General features: G+C 39.9%; 1 long non-coding RNA gene across 1 annotated transcript; it reads right to left on the bottom strand.

Annotated features, from left to right (window-relative positions):
* Positions 1-410: 410 nt before the first annotated feature.
* LOC122547268 lies at positions 411-9,003 on the bottom strand. Its single transcript, XR_006310943.1, has 3 exons — positions 8,630-9,003; positions 3,350-3,517; positions 411-1,294 (listed from the first exon to the last, which is right to left on the bottom strand). It is a non-coding gene; the product is annotated as an uncharacterized LOC122547268 (long non-coding RNA).
* Positions 9,004-10,362: the final 1,359 nt, after the last annotated feature.

The following is a 10,362-nucleotide window of genomic DNA, read 5'->3' as shown; positions in this document are numbered from 1 at the left end:
TGGTATGACAATCAACTGGCCATAAAAGTTCAATCGTGAGGCAAATTTAATGAATAAAGTCAGGTTTTTAAAGTTTTCAGGTAAACTATAGTTGTAAACTGTGATAGTGATTTACAGTCTCATGTGGCAGTGAACTTGCCATATAATGACAGAGCCAGGAGTCCACAATGATTTCTCCTCTTCCAGCTTTGTTTTTCATGCTTCTCTCCCTCTTCCTTGTCTCTCATGTTGTTTCCCATTTCTAGATTTCTCAGTATCACAGAAGGCTGAGGAAAGGTCTCCTTTCTCCTGGCTCACACAATTTGAATTGAATTGAATTTATTGTCATGTGTACCAAGACAAAGTGAAAAGCTTTGTCTTCCGAGCAATACAGCCAGATCACAGAGTTAAATAGCATAGATAAGTAAATAATAGGTACACAGCGGCCAAACAAAAACACAGGTACAGGCAAATGCTAAGAGTTCATGAGGTTGCCAGAGTGCTAAGAGTTTATCCCTCTTCCTCCTCAAACTTCTCTAGATCTATGGTAACCACAATCTCAGCAAACATTTCATGTATCTTTCATATCAGCATTGCATCATTAGATCATATTCTTAACAGCTTTCTTCATTTGATTGTCTCTAATGATAAAGGCTTTCGGGTTTTATCTCTAAGACGTCTGGATCTTCCTAACCTGTGTTTTCCCATGGACAAGAAATTTTCATGGACAACTTTCATATTCTCAGCTTTTCCTATCATAGGCTATTTAAAGGAAAGATTAATCTCTTAGAATCCCTCTACCTTGGCAATTTTCCTGTGCAGTGCCCTATTTCTAAGTTTTCCCATTTCATTATGATAAGTGCCCAATAAAATTAGATGTTAATTTCTAATAATTGTTCATTTTAACAGTCGGTATTATTGTTAGTGACCTAACATGATGTATATACAGGATTCCAATCCAGTATTGGATGAAAAGTTAATACCTCTTTAGAACAGCAGAGATAAAGAAGTGACACATAACTCCTCTCCACTTGTTGGTGAAATCTATATTGAGCCTCTGCATTCTACATGCATTAAGCATCACACATCCATTACAAGTGGCAGCTGTAAGAAATGTCAACACAAGATTTACCATCTCTCCTCAAGTGATATATACCCTCATTCTTTTCCAAATGCCAATACTTTAACTGTGCAGATGACAGCTTCTGACTGAGAGATGGTCAATTCCGAAGATGCTACACCACGGCTAGGAAAGTATTAGCACTTTGGAACATAAACAAGAAATGCTGGAAATGCTCAGTAGGTTGGGCTATATCTGTGAAGAAACAGAAAAATTAATAATTCATACACTACCCCTCAACAGAATTGGGAAAAAATATTACAAGCTAAACAAAATTTATAAAAGAAATGAGGGGACAAGTTGACACAAATATGTTACTCACACAACAGATGAATTAGAATTTACTGCAGATTACAAAAATGTAGCAGTTGTCTGATTGGGAGGTGCTGTTGAAGAAGTCTTGACTGCAGTGCATCGTATCGATGCTACACACTACAGCTCAGGTGGCTAAGGGAATGATTGTTAAGACCAGGAATGGGCTGCTTTAGCTGAGGTGCTGTTGAGATCCTTGAGTATTGTTACAGCTGTATAATTAAGTTAAGCGGTGAGTTTTTGTCATGTTCCGGACTTGTGCCTGATTAACAATGGAAATGCACTGGGCATTCAGAAAGTGAGATACCTGTTGCAAAATTACTGATCTGCTCTCGTACGCACAGTATTCCTGTAATTTACCCAGTTATGCTTCTAGTCAATAGAAATGGAATGTTGATGATGTGAGTCTCAGAAATGGCTATTCTATTGAATGTCGAGAACAAACAGTTGTTGATCATTGCCAGGAACTCCTGCTTTGTGAATAGAACTGAACAGATGCAATTACTAGGATTAACATTGAGGACTCTCATGCCACACCTTTGTGATTGTGTGTGTGTGCTAATGGAGAAACAGGATGTACAAAGTTATGGATGTGAATGAGCCTTGGAAGCTGGCTGTAACCTATGATTCAGTGAGTATGACTATATCGGGCTGTTGTTTGACTGATCTGGGAAATAGTTTTCCTAATTTTGAGATAAGTTCCCAGATATTAGTAAAGACTTTTCAGTTGAAACAGGGAAGTTAGTACCTTTGTAATATCTGAATCTGATGCTTAAATCAATTTCAGGTGGTTTGTTGGTCTTCGGAGATGGAGTTTCCACACTTAATTAATTCAGTTGCCCAAAAATTAATTTTAATTCTCAAGTTTGAAGTAAGACTCAAATATAAATTGAAAGAGAATTTTGATGTCATAGTACAAAGTTAATTTAAACAATTAAACCTTTTCACTTTAGTATGCTAAGTATGTAGCTAGATTCATTTACTATCTCTTTTCTCCACTGGATTAATTTTAAAATAACCCAAAATGATGTGTAAAAGTACTTATTATATCACATAGGCTTCTTTCATGTTTGGATAAGGCTAGCTTGCGAGGTCTCTGGAGATGGGACTTTATTTAATCTCCAGCGAAAACTTCAAGCACTTCCCAGTGTGACAATACCATGATATGGTGTGATGCAGTCATGATCTGCAGCTATCACAGCTAGAACATGAAAAAGAGACACAAGGCACATAATATTGGAGAAAATGATTAATCTTTCTAACAGCATCTATTACCTCCTACATTATAATGACAGGCACTTGGTGTCTGGAGTTAAAGTAATTTGGATGTATTATAGCACACTTTCCTCAACATGTCATGCTGCAAGAGAATAGAGCTCAGAAATAGAAATTTATGGAAAGGCTCAGCAGGTCTGGCTGCATCTGTGGAGAGAAATAAGAGAGTCAACGTTTCAGGTTCAGTGATCGCTCCTTAGAACATTCGAAGGAAGGGTCATTAGACCTGAAACGTTATCTCTGACTTATCTGCTGCCAGTCCTGCTGAGCTTTTCCAGCAACTTCTGTTTTTGTTTCTGATTTCCAGCATCTGCAGTTCTTTCAGTTTTCATGAGCTTTATACTGTTAAATCAAATGCCATGACACAAAATGACATCATCAGCATATCTCTTAAGGGCATGTTGCACATCTACTGTGAAACACAACATCCCCCTTTTGCATAAAGAAAATAATCCCTGATTTATACACATTACTGTATGTAGGTGTGTGCTTTCAATTGAATAATTACACAGACATGTAAAAACAGAAATAAGATTAAAAACTCAGATTTCAATATAACATTTTGGAGGTTTGCCAACTTGTCTAAACTACATATCCTTCCCACCTCCAAACAGCCATGAGAAAATTTTACCCTATTTAATAACCTTAATCACATGTGGTTACCTCGTTGCATTATCTTTATTCTTCTTTTTCTACAATCACTTATTTAACTGCTTCTCAGTCTCCACTTGAATCATTAACTCCAGTTATACATTCCACAGCTTCTCAACTTTCCATGCAAAAGCGCGACTCCATGTTAAATCTCTCCATTTCCTTGACATCCTTCCCTAACTGTGGGGGAATCCAACATTACACAGTACGTTAACAACGATCTCATCAAAATCATTAATAAATTCACCGTTACGTCTGTAAGTATTTTAAATGCACCCTCTTACACACCGACATTCTTTTTTGCCAATTCCACTACCTTATCCCATAGATCTTTGTAACTTTCCTTGATCCTCAAAATGATTTCCAAGTTGGGCTACACATCCTACATCTGGATGGAAGTTTATAAATTATTTGACAAGTAAAAGAAACAAATGCTTGTATGATGAAATAAAGTGAGATTTTGTTCCTATGGTTTTATGGACTAAATGAGATAGGGATTAAAACTGAAAATCAGACCACAAATGTTTTTTATAGAAGATATTTATTTAAAGCATTTTTTACATTCAAGAGAATTCATTCAACAGTTGTCATAATTACCTTCTCTCAAACAATTATTCTAACTAACCATTTTGCATACACAAATATGAAACAAAATAGTTAAACTCTAAAAGATTTTTTGACAAAAAATATTTTTAATGAATTTTCTTTCATTTGTATATTGTTTTGTTTTAGTTCAATAGTTTACAACTTTTACAATATAATTCTACTATGTTACATGTTGCATATGATCATAATCACATGTTTCAGAGGTATGGCTTTTTAGTTTTAGTTTTAGTAATTAAATTTTAAATGTAAATTTCGTGGGGAAACCCTGCTAAATATCGAGAGGCTAGAAGGCCATACCACTTAACAGAATTACAATTCGAAAGATAACTTATGTTTACTGGATACAATCACAATTAAAGAAGTTAAAGTCATAATAAAAATGGGTAAGCGCACGTAGTGAAAATACTGGAGACATGATATCTTCAGTTATTCCATCACATGTGCTATTTTCCAAAATTGAGGAAATCGTTGGAATTGAAAAGGTATTTACTGACCATTTTCAACTTGAACGAGGCTGTCTGTGTTTCAAAAATGGATGGAGCTTAGTGAGGTTCTTTGCTTTGAGTTACCTCAGGACTTAATCAGAAGGAAAGACTGGTTCAGAAAAGCAGTACAGAAACTGTCTCAGCTTCGGCTTTTATATTGCTACCTGAAATTTGAAAACTAAAAGCAGACCTTTATCTGAAGTAACTGCTGAACCAAGGGTGAATCCTCCAAACTTGCCAGGAGCTGTCAGGAGGGCAAGGAAGGGACTGTATTGAGCAGAAGACAAAAGTTCTGTTTCCTTTGGCAGATTAAAGTTCTGGTATCAAGTTCCCTGATATATCTGTACTCAGGAACCTCTTTAGCAGCCAGGAATATTCATTATCTCCCCAGTCAACTGGAATTACATTTAAAGTCACGGTCTTGTGAGGCACAAGTGGGAAATATGCTCATTTACATTTATTTAAGGTAGACTTCCTCCTCCAAACTCTAGTGAGCACAAATTTCTTCAGAAACATAGATCCTTATAAACAAGATGTAACTTTTTAAAAATGCTCACAGTAAGAGATGAAGCCAGTCTGGACCAACTAGCCTGCCTAAGCAAACTAGCCACATTGTCTGATGCCAACAAACCTGACCAGAGCATGCAAGTGGGCTACGTGCTGAGGGATGCACTAGTGCTTGGGGCAGCTGCTGCCAAGGTGCAGTGGGACAAGACCACTGTCTGAGGTCCTTCTGCTAGTTATTTAGGAGCTTGTTCATTTATCAGACCGTCCTAGTATCTCAGCATATGTAAATATAATCATAGATGTGTAAAAGAATCCCTATGGCTTGTTGTGTTAGAGTCGAAATCAAATGTTTGCTTAATAAAAACCGAAAGAAAAAGGGTTATTGGACCCGAAACATTAACTCTGATCTCTCTTCACAGATACTGCTAGACGCCTTAATCCATTCAGCAACCAGTGAAACCATCCCCCTTCCCACGGCATCTTCCCACGTAACTGCAGAAGGTATAACACCTGCTCCTTCACCTCCTCCCTGCTCACCATCCAAGGGCCTTAACAGTCTTTCCAGGTGAAACATTTCACCCGTACCTCCTCCAACCTTGAATATTGCATTTATTGCACCCAATGTGGCCGACTCAACATTGGAGAAACTAAACACAGACTGGGTGACCATTTTGCAGAACACTATCAGTCTGTGGGCGAATGACCCTGACCCTCCCGTAGCCAGTCATTTTAACACAGCGTCCTGCTGACATGCCCACTTGTCTGTCCTCAGCATGCTGCAATACTCCAGTGAATCACAGCGCTAGCTGGGGGAACAACACCCCAACTTCAAACTCGACACTTTACACACTTCGGACTTAATATTGAGTTCAAATTGTGAACCAACTCCCATTTCTTCCCCTTCTTTCAGCTTTACTTGTTATATTCACTGTTTCCATGCTGTACATCTCTATGACTCTATCTTATCTGTTGGTTAACTGCTGGATGATCAGATGTTTTCTTTAAACAGCAAGATTTTCTAATCAGATTATAACAACTAACCACTGTTTACATTCTCAGTATGACTTCAAAAACCTGATATCAAGAACTACATCAGCACCTATGTTGTCAATGTTTAATTAATACTCTGAATATTTCATCCTCCGTGTCAAAGGCCACACCCGAAGTATCACATTCTCAACATCACTGACTGCATTTTCAGTATTTGTTAAAACATTGAGTATTTCAAGGTAGATCACATTAGTATTTCTTCCTTCTTGAGCCAAAATATGGAGCACCCTCAGTAACTCTACTCAACTGTTATGTTTTCTGTTGTTTTGCAAGAAGTGTTTTTATTCTGATATCCCTATCAGAGTATTCAGTGGGTCAGATGGTTCACAAGGATGTCAATCAAAACTTACTGTTTAATCAGTACCCAAGACACTAGCTCTTGATTCCACCTATTATATTCATATAACTCTGATCTACAATTGTGAGGAGGATCATTCGATTTGATATAGTTTTATTGGAGAAAGTGAGGTCTGCAGATGCTGGAGATCAGAGCTGGAAATGTGTTGCTGGAAAAGCGCAGCAGGTCAGGCAGCATCCAGGGAACAGGAGAATTGATGTTTCGGGCATAAGCCCTTCTTCATGTAGTTTTATTTTCATGTACCAAGATACTGTGAAAAATATTGCTTTGCACGTTAACCAAACAAATCATACCTTACGTAAGTGCATCAGGGTAACAGCACAGTTCTGATTCCTGATGAAGAGCTTATATTTGAAATGTCGACTCTCCTGCTCCTTGGATGCTGTCTGACCAGCTGTGCTTTTCGAGCACCACACTTTTTGATTCTAATACAACAGTATGTAGGATGTAGTGTTACAGCTACAGAGAGGGTACAGAAAAACATCAACTACATAATTAAGTCTGATAATAGCAGGGAAGATGCTGTTCTTAATTATATTTAAAGCTTCCTTAAAAGGTCTTTGTCTTTTCCTTGAAACACTGGTACTTCTTGATTTTTGTCACTTGATCAAGTTATTGACATTTTTCTCTAACCTCTATTCTTCCCCGGCTGTGTGTGCCACCTGTTACTTTCCATTACATATCATGACATGTACTGTCTCAGAAGATAACTTACATAAAAGAAAAGTATGAAAAAGCAGAAAATTATTCAGCATTTACAATGGTAAATCTGCTGCACTCCGTCTTGGTGTGTTTGGAGATTAAGGTTGTAAAGCAAATCTCAATTACAACGTCAGTGGGGACACAGCATAGACAAGGCTGGAGCATCCCATGTTAGATCAAAGAACATGGTGATTAGTTGCCAACTCCGCTACAACATGCCCTTTGGTTTTCAATTATTGTCCCACCAGGTCTGGTTGAGTTTGGCATAAGCAACTTGGAGCAGTTTGCTAACAAATGAATAGGCATACTGACACTTTGCTTTTATGGATATAGATGTATCCTTTCTTAATATCATGACTTGGAGGTGCCAGTGTTGGACTGGGGTGGACAAAGTTAAAAAATCACAACACCATGTTATAGTCCAACAGCTTTATTTGGAAGCACTAGCTTTTGGAGCGCTGCTCTATGACATAGAACATAGAACATAGAAGAATACAGCGCAGTACAGGCCCTTGGGCCCTCGATGTTGCGCCGATCCAAGCCCACCTAAACTACACTAACCCACTATCCTGCATATACCTATCCAATGCCCTCTTAAATGCCCATAAAGAGGGAGAGTCCACCACTGTTACTGGCAGGGCATTCCATGAACTAACGACTCGCTGAGTGAAGAACCTACCCCTAACATCAGTCCTATATCTACCCCCCCTTAATTTAAAGCTATGCCCCCTCATCCACACTACCAAGTATCCGACCATTAGCCCAGTACCCCATCTTTTTGTTATTCTTCCCAAAGTGAATCACCTCACACTTAGCTACATTGCATTCCATTTGCCACCTTTCTGCCCAGCTCTGCAGCTTCTCTATATCCTGCTGTAACCTGCCACATGCTTCCTCACTGTCAACAACTCCTCCGACTTTCGTATCATCCGCAAACTTGCTCACCCAACCTTCTAACCCCTCTTCCAGGTCATTTATAAAAATACACGTGGTATTGTGTGATTTTTTAACTTTATCTTAACATCAACTTCAACTAAAAGTTTAGACCCCTCTCCTCAGTATTGCTCTCAATTCACACCAAATAATTATTGCCACTATCTGCTACAAGAAAGGGATCCGTAGCTGGCATATTTCAAACATAACCTGCCAATTTGTGGACCTCTGCAATTTATTGGAATATTATTATTTGCAAATTATTACCAATTAACCAAACTGGCTGATTAATCAACACAGTTAATTGACCTGGCCCCAACTCTCTTTGGCCAGGTCTGTTCGTTCCCTAAATTACAATAGTAAGCAAACTTCCAAAAACAAATGAACACTTCATTGGCTTTAGAAAGCTGCAGGACACCAGGCGGTGTGCAAAACGAGATAAAAATGCATTTTGTTGGTCAGGAGTACTGCTGCCATTGCAATTTGCTTTCCTCTGAGTAAAGATTGCTTTCGCGCGGAACTAGGGTAGTTCTGATAAATGCGTCGGAATCACTTTAAATGAAATGGCACCGCGGATCTACATACTGCAGCTGGTATTCATCACTCATTCTTCGCATAACTTTCGCAGCTTCGAATTGAAAACTACCTTACCCAGAAGAGCTTGTGCCTCCAGATATATATCTAGAGCAGAATAAGTCTTTCTATGACTGTCGGAATCTCAAGTCCGCTTCCATAATTAGTACAATCACCGCGTAAAGGACAATTCTTGGGGGAATCTTTCAGAAAAAAAGATGAGAAGCGACATTAACTAGATTTTTCTATTTCCCATAAAAGGCGTGGTTTCTGACAGGGTTAAGGCTGCGCAGTGACAGATCCTGAAGAGCGGAAGAGCTGTAATTTTGGGGAGTTCCTGTGAGGAAGTGACTGAGAAAACAGCTCGCTGTCTCTCTCTGCCAAGGCATTCATAGCTTCTCGCTGAGACACCGAGCCGGCAGCGTGTGTTCCAGATTGAGTTATGCGGGAGGGGGCGTTCTCCTGTGAAAATGTCTAGTTTCTTCTGCAGCTGACCCCACCTCGTCCTCCAGCAATGGACAAACATCAGAATCTGTACTGAGACGGAATCAGAGAGAGATAGAGCAGTAAACAGTATTTTTAAAGTTATGGAGTGTTCCAGGGGGAGCAGTTTCTCCAGTATCTCGTCAATCCTAGATGTGGTTCCCTATCAGAAGTTGGTGGACCTGCATTATATCAGCAAAGGAAGCTATGGCGTGGTATTTAGAGCACAGCACAGCGACTGGAGGATGACCGTGGCAGTCAAGTGTCTACAGTTCGACTCTCCAGTGGGTGAAGGGTATGCTATTGATGATACTTGAGAGGGCACGAGTCTTGATATTTTGTGTAATATCTTTACTCATCACGTGTTGATAAGGAAGCAGAGAAGCGTGTGGTGATGCAGCTTGGTCAGAAGGACATAACATAGGGTTTATGTTTCTAAAAGAGGCCCAGGAGTTGAGAGATTTGGGTTTCTATGTACATTGAAGGATGTGAGAGCAGTGAATAACAGTGTTCTAGACTTTCTGCTCTAGGGATCAGTGATTCAACCAACTAAATCATGTGCTGTACTGGGCAGGAAGATCTCTGAGAGCATTGTGCTCGTCTGAGATAAGATTGACTATGTCCAGGCCAACTCCTGTGTCAGCCTGGACCAGGTGAAGGCTTTGATAGTATATTGCGCAACTGCATGTGGGATGTGCTAGCCAAAATGAGCTTTGGGGAGGGAATCCACAGTTGGATCCAACTGCTCTGCACCAACATCAGTAGAATCGTCTCAATCAACAAGTGGGAACCAGCAAGCTTCCCACCAGATCAGGAGTCAGGCAGGATTGCCCACTGTGTCCTGCCTTATTTGTATGTTGTATGGGACCTTTGCCGAATCCATTAGGAAGGATGTGAGCCTGAAAGAGGTGACTACCCCAGGCAGCAGTAAGTTGCAGATCAAAGCCTGCCTGCACATGGATGACGACACCATTTTCTACTCCGATCTGTTGTCAGCACACAGACTCATGAGCATCTGCAACCAGTTTGAACTGGCCTTGGGAGCCAAGGTGAATCGGGGCTATATTGAGGCCATTTCCTTTTTGAACTGGGCCAACTAATCCTTTATGCCCTGCCAGGGCAGATTACCTGAAGGTGCTGGGAATGTGGTTTGGAGGGGCCAGAGTGTGTGCAAAAACTTGGGGGAAGTGTAGCACCAAGGTGAGATAGGAACTGGGCAGATTGGAGCACCACTCCCTATCCATTTCATCAGGTAAGGTACTCTTGGTACTGTAGTATGTATTGCACGTCTGGCCCATTCACAGAATGTATGACTTAGCAGTCACCCC

This window comes from Chiloscyllium plagiosum, unplaced genomic scaffold, assembly GCF_004010195.1.
Source record: "Chiloscyllium plagiosum isolate BGI_BamShark_2017 unplaced genomic scaffold, ASM401019v2 scaf_6316, whole genome shotgun sequence".
In the NCBI taxonomy this organism is placed as follows: Eukaryota; Metazoa; Chordata; class Chondrichthyes; order Orectolobiformes; family Hemiscylliidae; genus Chiloscyllium; species Chiloscyllium plagiosum.
The sequence above is the reverse complement of the archived record's forward strand: the minus strand, read 5'-3'. Positions and strand labels throughout refer to the sequence as shown.